Genomic DNA, 14,030 nt, shown 5'->3' with positions numbered 1-14,030 from the left:
TCCTTCATTCTCAAACATCAGGTGAGGGGGCAGGTTCTTCCCTAGGGGTTTCTTGGCTACGTACATACATAAATGCATATACATGCTACACATATAGATCTAGGCTGGGTACATTTAGGCAAATTACTTAGAGCGCGTATTTTAGGAATATGCAAGTGCTACTGTTTTTATCTGAACTGCTTATGTTCATCTTATTAGCACTATGGTAGAAATGTATCTACTATTTACTATATTGGTACTAGCAATCTCTTTTGCATGCTTCTGTCTTCTGATTGTCGCAGCACATATGTTTTACACAAGACTGTCGCTGGACCAATAAATACTTATTGAAACATCCTATTTGCCATCCTGTGTATTTTCTGAGAGGAAGCAAGCACGGGTGTCTGAACGAAAAGTAATGTACTGTTTTCCATGATCCCAGAGGAATCAGGGTTGTCAAGTTCAGAGGTTGGCAGAAACTACCTACACCACTATGAGATACAGGGGGTGGTAGTGGTACGGTATAGCTAGCTGGTCTAACGGCTGACATATCCTGTGGGGGTGTCCAGATGCGGTTGGGTCACCAAGCCCTCAGTTTAGGTCATCTAAATTGTGCAGGTCCTGGGGATTCCTAGGAACTACACTTTGGGCACCACACAAACAAAAGGTGAAGGGAGGAATGCTTGCAATAAGTCTAACAATTAGCAATCGCTTGGGGTAGCATTCGAACGCATTGTTCATTTGTCCACCATGCGACCTCTGTTTGGAGTCAGTTATATGCAAATAAGTCATGAACCTGCTCCAATATGAACAATTCAGCAACTTCAGCCTGTGCAGTCTGTTAGAGCTGGCTAAGGGCATGCACAAAACCACCAAATATGGTGAGACTGTCTGCAAAATAATTGAGGATGTTGGACGTAATGGCTTTGTAAATTATGCACCTGGTTTTGAAGATATTATGGGTCAGCAAGGGGAACTACTGGTGTTCAATTAGGATGCGGGTGATGTAATCATATTTCTTCAGCCCCTGCATGAGATGTTCTGAAGTGTGTAGGATTCATTGAAGGGGTGTCATTGTGGTTTCTGGCAGATCCTGGCGATGGGTTTTACCACTAGTCAGATGCATTGGGGGGAATGTTGGGGCTTGAAAAGTAATTCTAAAGTTGCACTCAGTGAAAAAAATGTATCACTTTCTTTAGAAGAGACTGCTGGTACAGGCCTGTCCTTTTTTTTTTTTTGAGGGAGGATTGTGTTCCTTGAGGGCGAGGTTAGGATCCAGGGTGAATCCATGTGACTTGGCATTGGATGAAAAATGAAGTTTGAAGCCTTCAAGATTCATATAATTGAGCTGGTTTTGTACTATTTCTTGCTGGTTGTTCTAGGCATGTAACAGAAATTCTGTCAGGTGGGATTGAGCTTCATTGTAGTGTTGGGTCTTCCATTGCTTGGATGATGTGCAGGCAATGTTTGAGATGTTGGATATCTGAAATGAAGAAGTAGAGTTGTGTATACTACTTACCAAATAAACTCACAAGAGCGGGAAGTGCCTACTTAACAAATAAACTCACAAACGCGGGAAGTGCCACACTGATGAGAAGCTCTAATGCTCTTCTCCTCATTCCCCATTACTAAAAAATGAATCTACCCAGACTCGTGCCTTCTCAGGAAATGCAACTAGCATCTAGAATGCCCTTCTGAAGGACCTTTGTTGAAACCCCTCCTCCCACGGCTTCAAAACAGACCTTAAAAGCCATCTCCTCAATACATACTGGACTACATGTTTCTTTCAGAACCTGATATCTTATGGAATCTGTTCAGGAAATCTCTCTGCGGATCTGCCTGCCTTTCATTTTACTTGTGTTCTCCTTATTGTTTACACCTATCTTGCTCTCCATGGTCTCCCATGTAATTTATGTTCTAACTACATTTCTGTAATTTTTTTGTGTTCTGTTAACACTGGATCTTGTTATATTTAATTATGAGTGTTCCTCTGTCCCATCTCCTTTATTTTTTTAACTGTATGTAACCTTTTATCCTAAGTTTATTTGCCGTTCTCCAGATTCGATGTGGATATTCTCTTGTCCTTGATTGTATCTTGCATGTATCCATTGATATTTGCCTTGCTTTTGCTCCTGTAAAGCTCTCTGATACCTCCGGGTTCAGCAGGCGCTATATAAAACCTCTAAATAGATAAACATAGTCAGCATATTGTGAAATTTGATGCTGCTATTATCTCTGAGGAGAGCTCCATGTGTATCCAAGTAGCGCTACAGGGGGTATTCCAACAAAATATTGTTTCAAAAATATTGTGAGACACAAGATCATGTCAAAAATGTTGTGATGTTAATATTTTCGTGGGACAGAATATAGAAGGTGAGAATATCTTCTTGAAAGTATTTTCTATATTTTTTTATGTGGTTGTACATATTGTATTGTATATATATATTCACTGAAAAAACCATAGGTTTCAGGTGCGTTATAGTTAGATGGAAATTTCACTCATACAAAACCATAGAAATTCCCCTGTTATAGTTAGTTCAGCTAGCTATAACTTGCGTGCCCGCAATGCACTGCTGATGACGTCACATATTACATTACTCATGACATGGTCAGTGACATCACTCGTGACATCACTGATGACATCTGAAATGACATCACTGATGACATCACTGATGACATCATCCTTGTGATAGAGTGGCAGACCTCCTCTCACCCTAATACAACCTTTGATACACACACTCAGAAATACAAACTAACATTTTCAAAACAAAGGACAAACCAATACCAGTTACAACACACCTATTCAGTAATTCCAAGATCTACACACACATCCACTCATTCACCAACAGTCCCTATACAGTCACTCATACATGTACTCACTCATCATATGTACTCATACACCTATACATCCTGTTACTCACCGCCACTCATCCATAGAGTTACTCACACACATAGTCACACATGCAAACAAAGTATCAAACATCCATGGACTTGCATATACAGTTATACACACACTACCACACTTACTTCTACAGAAACTTACACATACTTACTCTCTTAAACAATCACTTATAGAAACACCTACTTATTTGTACAGGAACTCTTCCAATCTCTCACTCTCACATATACTCACTTATATACACCAATACTCACATATACTAGTTTAAAACATATCTAGTTACTCATAAAGACACTATTGAGACAGTCATTCACTCACTAACACACCCACCCACCTATACAGTCCTGCACACATGCTGTCTTCAACACACACAAACTCATTCATGTATTTATGCACCAAGTAATACCTACCCCCACCGAACCATGAAGACACTCAGACACTCATACTGATACTCAAAAAACCAAATAATAACCCATATAGACACTCATGTAGCCACTCACCAACCAATGCAGCCACTTATACACAAAGTGAAAGACTGATACCGATATTTACATATTTAAACATTACTCACTAACCCATGTTTTCACTAAGATAGACTTAATCTGTCAGTTATACAATCAATTTTACAAAAAAAAAATCATCCATTTAGACACTTACATACCCATTTATTCTTCCATCGACCTTGAGATATACATATATAAAACATTTAATTTTCAGAAAAACACACATTCACTGGATGATGTCATCAGTGATGTCATTTGAGATGTCATGAGTGATGTCATGAATGATGTCACTGACCATGTCATGAATGATGTAATATGTGACGTCATCAGCAGAGCATTGCGGGCGCGCAAGTTATAGTTAGCTGAACTAACTATAACGGGGGAATTTCTATAGTTTTGTACGAGTGAATGAATTTTTAAATGCTAATTTCTAACTATAACGTGCCTGAAACCTATGTTTTTTTCAGTGAATATTTATATATTTATTATACTATGTATACATGTGAAAATGTCTCGGTCCGCCTGTGGCACAGAAAAAATGGGTGGAACTGACGTCAGCACGCCGACGAGGTCCTCTTATGGCTCCGATGACGTTATACGGTGTCGCGAGCGGAGCCGTGCTATTATGACTTCCTCGTCGACGTGGGAGAGCTAGGAAAGAATTTCCGTGGATTGCTGGTGCAGGGGATATTCACCTAAGTGTTCAGGCTAGTACTTCGGGAGCAACTGTTTATGTTGCCACTCCAGAAACCGAAACCAGTGATCTGAGGGGAGAGGCCCTGCAGATGGCACACAAGGTGGGGTGCCCAGTCGTGTGCACCGGCGGGGCAGTGAAGTGACAAGCACCAAAACCCACAAAAAAGGTAACGAGGGCACTGAATAACACAGGATCTTCTCTTTGTATCTGGCAGGCAAAACAAAGTTAAAATGCCCTAGTACCAAAATGTAGAATTAGTGCTACAACAGTCTTCAAGAGGACCTGCGATGCCGCTTCTGCCTCCCGTACCCTGGAGGTGGCATATGGGTCACGCGGTACGGTCATACTGCGGTGGGACACACACTCGTTGACCTCTCATGGCACTGCTGCGCACTTCAGGGAGGACACTTTCCATTAGCTATATTTTCTGATGACGTGTCGCGCAGGCCCTTTCCACCAACAGAACTCCTTTAGATCCAACCAGACTCTTCCACTTTCTCACCGGAAGTGAAACCAAGCCACGCGGACACTTTCACAATACAACAGCTGGGAATGCACTTTTCAGTAAAAAAAACACATTCCTTCCTCCTAATTAATCAAATAAACGTCTCACTGTAGAATAGGGGCCAGCTTCGATCGGTAAACAGCCGTTACAAAGACTTTTTTACTTCACAATACCATTACAACGCATTCATTACCACGCATGCATTGTACATCGCGAAGTCATTACTACACATTTTTTTACAACGCATGGTCATTTACCACGCATGCCTTTACAATAAATTTTGTTGTTAAGGTATGTATGGTAAATGACCATGCGTTCTAAAAAACATGTATATGATCCACCTTGTTGTAAGGAAACAGAGGCTGTTCCGTTTCCTCACAACGACGTGCACCGCCCCTCAGAGACGACGTGAAGCAGGAACCACGAGGAGAGAGGAACCACAAGGAGTGAGAGGTAAGGGGGATTGGGCATGGGGTGTTTTTTATCTAGGGTTTAGGGTAGTGCAGTGGTGTTTGGGTAGTGTAGGGGGTCGTGCTGGGGTAGTGTTTTAGGGTTTAGGGTAGTGCAGTGGTGTTTGGGTAGTGTAGGGGATCGTGCTGGGGTAGTGTTTTAGGGTTTAGGATAGTGCAGTAGTGTAGGGAGTCATGCTGGGGGTAGTGTTTTTCGGGTTTAGGGTAGTGCAAAGGTGTATGGGTAGTGTAGGGGGTCATGCTGGGGTAGTGTTTTAGGGTTTAGGGTAGTGCAGTGGTGTTTCAGTAGTGTAGGGGGTCATGCTGGTGGTAGTGTTTTAGGGTCTAGGGTAGTGCAGTGGTGTTTGTGTAGTGTGGGGGGTCATGCTGGGGTAGTGTTTTATGGTTTAGGGTAGTGCAATGGTGTTTGGGTAGTATAGGGGGTTGTGCTGGGGGTAGATTTAGGGTTTAGGGTAGTGCAGTGGTGTTTGGGTAGTGTAGGGAGTCGTGCTGAGGTAGTGTTTTAGGGCTTAGAGTAGTGCAGTGGTGTTTCTGTAGTGTAGGGGGTTGTGCTGGGGTAGTGTTTTAGGGGTTATGGTAGTGCAGAGGTGTTTGGGTAGTGAAGGGGGTTGTGCTGGGGGTAGTGTTTTAGAGTTTAGGGTAGTGCAGTTGTGTTTAGGTAGTGAAGGGGGTCGTGCTGGGGGTAGTGTTTTAGGGTTTAGGGTAGTGCAGTGGTGTTTGTGTAGTGTAGGGTGTTGATGGTGACCTCAGCTAGGCCTACCAGTGCAAGGGGTTCACCCTTCTTTGCACAGAGTCCTCAGACCAATAGGAAGAAGTTGGCACAGAAACTGGAATAGAAAATACAAAGTTTAATAAACCTCATGAGGTGGAACTACATTCACACAGCACCCTTCGGTGTTGAGTGAAGTAGCACACTGAACAGAAGAAGCATGGTCCTTTTATACCCACACAGGGGCTGAAAAAGGCGGTACAAGTACACATGAGAAGAGTTATGCACATAGATGGTCATACAGAAACTGCACAGTCAACAAGTAGGAGGAGTAATAAGTTGCTGACATCAGTTAGAACAGCCTGACAGTTCTATACTAGGAACAGGTGCATTCTACTAGCTAGGCCCATTTGAGCATGTGCAAGACTCTGGCAGAGGGAAACAGCAAATGGCCAGCACATAGCTAACTAAAATGTCTGCCAAGTACAAAATGGCTTTCAGCTCATGCAAAGAGATTAATGCAATCTTCAACAAGGGGGTCGTGCTGGGGTAGTGTTTTAGGGTTTAAGGCAGTGCAGTGGTGTTCGTGTAGTGAAGGGGGTCGTGCTGGGGGTAGTGTTTTAGGGTTTAGGGTAGTGCAGTGGCGTTTGTGTAGTGTAGGGGGTTGTGATAGGGGTAGATTTAGGGTTTAGGGTAGTGCAGTGGTGTTTTGGTAGTGTAGGGAGTCGTGCTGGTGGTAGTGTTTTAGGGTTTAGGGTAGTGCAGTTATGTTTGGGTAGTGTAGGGTATCGTGCTGGGGGTAGTGTTTTAGGGTTTAGGGTAGTGCAGTGGTGTTTGGGTAGTGGAGGGGGTAGTGTTTTAGAGTTTAGGGTAGTGCGCCCAACCAGCCACAATATCCGTGGACAAAGAGGATCCTGACTGTTTTGAACGCTGCGCCAATTGAATAATTTGGGTCAATTGACCTGCCACGTCCAAGACCTATCAATTCCTTTCTTGGGATCCCTCATATACTTGGAAAAAAAGGTACATAGTTTCTCATCAATTTCAGGCGTGTGTGCCAGCTTCCCCTTCAGTTGTGGCCTGGGGCATTCTCCCCTCATCCTATTCCTGACATCCCTTTCAAGGGGTTGATGGATTTTCCCCACCACATACTCTGCCACTTTGGTGTCAGGGGTCCACACCGCTGACCTAGGATGGTAAATTTGGGTAGGCTAGAACATGTCCGAGTGGACCCCGCCCCCAACTCGGGACTGAGAGGAGTGGGACTCTGGATGCCAGGGACGCCCTGAGTCCTTATCCTCATCGGAGGAGAAATCGGCCTCCCATACACCCTCTCCCTCTAAGGGAAACCCGCCGTCGGGGTCTTCAATAGTGGTGACAGCGTCGCAATTTTCTTCAGACTCCTCCTCCTCCTGGCAGGGTGCATGTTTTAGCATTCGCGCATTCTTGAGGAAGGTCTGTTTAAGTTTATCAAATCCTTCCAAGTGCCCTACGTTATGCTTAATGGCCCTTTTATTCCCCATCTGGGAGCTACTGGGACCCGCCACCACCAGATCTGGGTAACTGAACACCCCAGGGATGCTTATAGCCAGCTTCTCAACCTGATCCTTAAGAGGAGCCAGCGCCCTAGAAATAGCCAGAGAGAGGGCTTGGTCCACTGCTGGAGGGAGAAGTTGGGGGGCCATTTCTCCTCCACTTCCTGGTAGGAGGAGTAAAAATGTTCTTCTGGAGAAGACATGATAGCAGAAGGTGTGAACACAGAACAAATGCCCTTACAATCCTTAAGGCAGCCCCCTCGCCGGTGCGCAAACAGGTGGGCTTTCCCCGAAGCTGTTATAAGCATAGACTGAGGCGCAATACCAAATACCACCACCTGGTGGCACTGGTCATTAACGTGGCCGTGTGGGGAAATCACCGCGTAGCGGTGTCAAAATTAGTCGAGGGTTGGTTTGGAATCAAGCGGACACTAAAGGAGTGACAAAATTCCCAAACTCGCGTAAAGACCAGCGGGAGCGCTCGACGGAGCTGCCTCGATCGGACCAGACGCGCCTGACAGGATCTCACCGCGCGCAGAGGAAAGATATGCATAATCCTCGCCTCCATCCTGTCATAGAATTCATTAAACTTTATTCGATCTGATTTAGAAACATAGATCGTAAAAGTGTACATAAAAACAGTAAATCCTCTTTCCTAATACAATACAGTGAGAATTAATTAAAACCAGTAGGTAAAAACGGGTGTTACAAAGCCCGGTTCAGAGCAACTTCACGTTAACAGAATCGTAAAGTTCAATGTTTCGCAAGACCAATCTCATGTACTTCGTGCAAAATACGCAATAAGGGGTCCAAGTAAGATGCAACGCTCCAATACCTGACCAGTCTGTACTATATAAAACTGCAGAAAAACTAAAAATAAAAAGTGTTTTGCACACTTCTATCATTGGGCTATATGTGGGCTACATCTGGGTGATATCTGTGCTACATTTGGGCTCTTTTGTCTCTGGTGGCCATCTTGGGAGACTTATTTGTTATGAAGTTTCCTAATTTCCTCATTTACTGCAGTTTCCTCAGTAGGAACTGCTTTCAGTTTTTTACTTTGATTCCATCAAGAAGGCATTCAGATGTGTGACACATTTGCCATAAATTCAGAATGTTAGCACTCTAGTTGTTCATTAGATCACTGTAGTAAAGCTATTGCTCACCAGGAAGTTAACTGGAAGTCTACTGCTGGTATTGAAAGTGATCATTTCAGTCTTTATGTCAGAGTTTTCTAATGAAATAGAAGAGGTTTTGAGATCTCACTTAAATCATGCCCTACATTTTCTTTCTGCAGAACTAACCATAATGTATATGGCAAAATGAACCCCCTCATTGTGTTCCTTTTTAAATTAAATGTTTTAAGTGTTACCAGTCTATACCAATCAGGATGGCTTCAGGTGTGGCATCATTTTGTCATACGTAAGACTGTTAGCCCTCTAGTAGTTCTTTAGAACACTCTGGGAAGCTGCAGTAGAACACAAAGGCATCAACTGACAGGCTGCTCTTTTTGAAATATAATAGGAAGATATTTGAGATCTCACTTAAAACATGTCCTAATTTTTTTTTCTACAGCACTAACAATAATTTCTATGACAAAATGAACCCTCTCATTTTGTTCCTTTTTAAATTAAATGTTTTAAGTGTTACCAGTTTATTCTAATCAAGATGTCTTCAGGAGTGCCATAATTTTGTTATAAGTAAGACTGTTAGCTCTCTAGTTGTTCTTTAGAACACTCTGGGAAGCTGCAGTAGAACACAAAGGCATTAACTGACAGTCTGCTCTTGTTAAAATATACCATTAAGATATTTGAGATCTCACTTAAATCATGTCCTGATTTTTCTTTCTACAGCACTAACCATAATTTCTATGACAAAATGAACCCCCTCATTCTGTTCCTTTTTTAATTAAATGTTTTAAGAGTTATCAATTTATTCCAATCAAGATGGCTTCAGATGTGCCATAATTTTGTCATAAGTAAGACTGTTAGTGCTCTAGTTGTTCTTTATAACACTCAGGGAAGCTGCAGTAGAACACAAAGGATCAACTGACAGGTTGCTCCTGTTGAAATATAACAGGAAGACATTTGAGATCACACTTGAAACATGTCCTAATTTTTCTTTCTACAGCACTAACCATAACTTCTATAACAAAATGAACCCCATAATTGTGTTCCTTTTTAAATTAAATGTTTTAAGTGATACCAGTTTATTCCAATCAAGATGGCTCCAGGTGTACCATACTATTGTCATAAGTAAGGCTGTTAGCGCTCTAGTTGTTCTTTAGAACACTCTGGGAAGCTGCAGTAGAACACAAAGGCATCAACTAACAGGCTGCTCCTGTTGAAATATAACAGGAAGATATTTGAGATCTCACTTAAAACATGTCCTAATTTTTATTTCTACAGCACTAACCATAATGTATATGACAAAATGAACCCCCTCATTTTGTTCCTTTTTAAATTAAATGTTTTAAGTGTTACCAGTTTATTCTAATCAAGATGTCTTCAGGAGTGCCATCATTGTGTTATAAGTAAGACTGTTAGCTCTCTAGTTGTTCTTTAGAACACTCTGGGAAGCTGCAGTAGAACACAAAGGCATTAACTGACAGTCTGCTCCTGTTAAAATATACCATTAAGATATTTGAGATCTCACTTAAATCATGTCCTGATTTTTCTTTCTACAGCACTAACCATAATTTCTATGACAAAATGAACCCCCTCATTCTGTTCCTTTTTTAATTAAATGTTTTAAGAGTTATCAATTTATTCCAATCAAGATGGCTTCAGATGTGCCATAATTTTGTCATAAGTAAGACTGTTAGTGCTCTAGTTGTTCTTTAGAACACTCAGGGAAGCTGCAGTAGAACACAAAGGATCAACTGACAGGTTGCTCCTGTTGAAATATAACAGGAAGACATTTGAGATCACACTTGAAACATGTCCTAATTTTTCTTTCTACAGCACTAACCATAACTTCTATAACAAAATGAACCCCATCATTTTGTTCCTTTTTAAATTAAATGTTTTAAGTGATACCAGTTTATTCCAATCAAGATGGCTCCAGGTGTACCATACTATTGTCATAAGTAAGGCTGTTAGCGCTCTAGTTGTTCTTTAGAATACTCTGGGAAGCTGCAGTAGAACACAAAGGCATCAACTAACAGGCTGCTCCTGTTGAAATATAACAGGAAGATATTTGAGATCTCACTTAAAACATGTCCTTATTTTTATTTCTACAGCACTAACCATAATTTATATGACAAAATGAACCCCCTCATTTTGTTCCTTTTTAAATTAAATGTTTTAAGAGTTACCAGTTTATTCCAATCAAGATGGCTTCAGATGTGCCATAATTTTGTCATAAGTAAGACTGTTAGTGCTCTAGTTGTTCTTTAGAACACTCTGGGAAGCTGCAGTAGAACACAAAGGCATCAACTAACAGGCTGCTCCTGTTGAAATATAACAGGAAGATTTGAGATCTCACTTAAAACATGTCCTAATTTTTATTTCTACAGCATCAACTTTTTTCTCGGCCCCCGCTTGCTGAGTCATCCTGAAACGTTTAAGATAGGAGCAGACCGCAGCGCCCCACGACTTTTTAAAATTTCGCAAAGTATCGTCAACCGACGCCAAAGTTATTGGGAAAAGAATTTTACGATGTTCCTATGGATAATAAGTCCTAACTATAACTACCTACTACCTACTGGCGACTGCCAGTAGGTAATATATATATATATATACATATATCAAAAAACTAGGGTGTCCCCAAGGAAACATCGCACCTGGAAGGGTTACCGCTCTCCACCTCCAGCAGCAGCAACCACTGTGAGCTCTGGCAACTTCCCATTTGCATAAAACCATACGTGTTTCAAGCCATAGCCCTTGATCACTGGCATGCAAAACAAAGTGAGGCAGCAAAGTAAATTAGGATCACCTTTATTTCGTTCAAAGTCCCGCCCCAGTGGGCGTAAGCAGGCATGGCATTCTGGTAGATGTAGTCCATCTGCTAAGACTCACGTTCCATGTAAAACCAAGTGGCTCAGCTGCCTCACAATTGCGATAATGTCAACCCGGTTGGGTGGAGGTTACCAAAAGGGTCACGGTGTTGCTCCCAATGTAATCTGGTTGTGAGGCTCCATCCACTCCCGAACCGTGCCCGCAGTCATGAGCACCAGGATCCGCTAAAGTCCAGTGGCGGGACATCTCCGCGGCCGGACAAGCCACAGCAAAACATAAAAAAACTAGGGTGTCCCCAAGGAAACATCGCACCTGGAAGGGTTACTGCTCTCCACCTCCAGCAGCAGCAACCACTGTGAGCTCTGGCAACATCCCATTTGCATAAAGCCATATGCGTTTCAAGCCGTAGCCCTTGATCACTGGCATGCAAAACAAAGTGAGGCAGCAAAGTAAATTAGGCACACCTTTATTTCGTTCAAAGTCCCGCCCCAGTGGGCGTAGCAGGCATGGCATTCTGGTAGATGTAGTCCATCTGCTAAGACTCACGTTCCATGTAAAACCAAGTGGCTCAGCTGCCTCACAATTGCGATAATGTCAACCCGGTTGGGTGGAGGTTACCAAAAGGGTCACGGTGCTGCTCCCAATGTAATCTGGTTGTGAGGCCCCATCCACTCCCGAACCGTGCCCGCAGTCGCGAGCACCAGGATCCGCTAAAATCCAGTGGCGGGACATCTCCGCGGCCGGACAAGCCGCAGCAAAACATAAAAAAACTAGGGTGTCCCCGAAGAAACATCGCACCTGGAAGGGTTACCGCTCTCCACCTCCAGCAGCAGCAACCACTGTGAGCTCTGGCAACTTCCCATTTGCATAAAGCCATATGCGTTTCAAGCCGTAGCCCTTGATCACTGGCATGCAAAACAAAGTGAGGCAGCAAAGTAAATTAGGAACACCTTTATTTCGTTCAAAGTCCCGCCCCCGTGGGCGTAAGCAGGCATGGCATTCTGGTAGATGTAGTCCATCTGCTAAGAATCACGTTCCATGTAAAACCAAGTGGCTCAGCTGCCTCACAATTGCGATAATGTCAACCCGGTTGGGTGGAGGTTACCAAAAGGGTCACAGTGTTGTTCCCAATGTAATCTGGTTGTGAGGCCCCATCCACTCCCGAACCGTGCACACAGTCGCGAGCACCAGGATCCGCTAAAATCCAGTGGCGGGACATCTCCGTGGCCGGACAAGCCGCAAAACATCAAAAAACTAGGGTGTCCCCAAGGAAACATCGCACCTGGAAGGGTTACCACTCTCCACCTCCAGCAGCAGCAACCACTGTGAGCTCTGGCAACTTCCCATTTACATAAAACCATACGTGTTTCAAGCCGTAGCCCTTGATCACTGGCATGCAAAACAAAGTGAGGCAGCAAAGTAAATTAGGAACACCTTTATTTCGTTCAAAGTACCGCCCCAGTGGGGGTAAGCAGGCATGGCATTCTGGTAGATGTAGTCCATCTGCTAAGACTCACGATCCATGTAAAACCAAGTGGCTCAGCTGCCTCACAATTGCGATAATGTCAACCCGGTTGGGTGGAGGTTACCAAAAGGGTCACAGTGTTGCTCCCAATGTAATCTGGTTGTGAGGCCCCATCTACTCCCGAACCGTGCCCGCAGTTGCGAGCACCAGGATCCGCTAAAATCCAGCGGCGGGACATCTCCACGGCCGGACAAGCCGCAAAACATCAAAAAACTAGGGTGTCCCCAAGGAAACATCGCACCTGGAAGGGTTTCCGCTCTCTACCTCCAGCAGCAGCAACCACTGTGAGCTCTGGCAACTTCCCATTTGCATAAAACCATACGCATTTCAAGCCGTAGCCCTTGATCACTGGCATGCAAAACAAAGTGAGGCAGCAAAGTAAATTAGGAACACCTTTATTTCGTTCAAAGTCCCGCCCCAGTGGGCGTAAGCAAGCATGGCATTCTGGTAGATGTAGTCCATCTGCTAAGACTCACGTTCCATGTAAAACCAAGTGGCTCAGCTGCCTCACAATTGCGATAATGTCAACCCGGTTGGGTGGAGGTTACCAAAAGGGTCACGGTGTTGCTCCCAATGTAATCTGGTTGTGAGGCCCCATCCACTCCCGAACCGTGCCCGCAGTCGCGAGCACCAGGATCCGCTAAAATCCAGCGGTGGGAAATCTCCGCGGCCGGACAAGCCGCAAAACATAAAAAAACTAGGGTGTCCCCAAGGAAACATCGCACCCGGAAGGGTTACCGCTCTCCACCTCCAGCAGCCGCAACCACTGTGAGCTCTGGCAACTTCCCATTTACATAAAACCATACGCGTTTTAATCCGTAGCCCTTGATCACTGGCATGCAAAACAAAGTGAGGCAGCAAAGTAAATTAGGAACACTTTTATTTTGTTAAAAGTCCCGCCCCAGTGGGCGTAAGCAGGCATGGCATTCTGGTAGATGTAGTCCATCTGCTAAGACTCACGGTCCATGTAAAACCAAGTGGCTCAGCTGCCTCACAATTGCGATAATGTCAACCCGGTTGGGTGGAGGTTACCAAAAGGGTCACGGTGTTGCTCCCAATGTAATCTGGTTGTGAGGCCCCATCCACTCCCGAACCGTGCCCGCGGTCGCGAGCACCAGGATCCGCTAAAATCCAGTGGCGGGACATCTCCACGGCCGGACAAGCAGCAAAACATCAAAAAACTAGGGTGTCCCCAAGGAAACATCGCACCTGGAAGGGTTAGCGCTCTCCACCTCCAGCAGCAGCAACC

The sequence above is a fragment of the Triturus cristatus genome, chromosome 2_1, assembly GCF_964204655.1.
Source record: "Triturus cristatus chromosome 2_1, aTriCri1.1, whole genome shotgun sequence".
In the NCBI taxonomy this organism is placed as follows: domain Eukaryota; kingdom Metazoa; phylum Chordata; class Amphibia; order Caudata; family Salamandridae; genus Triturus; species Triturus cristatus.
This window is presented reverse-complemented; position numbering follows the sequence as displayed.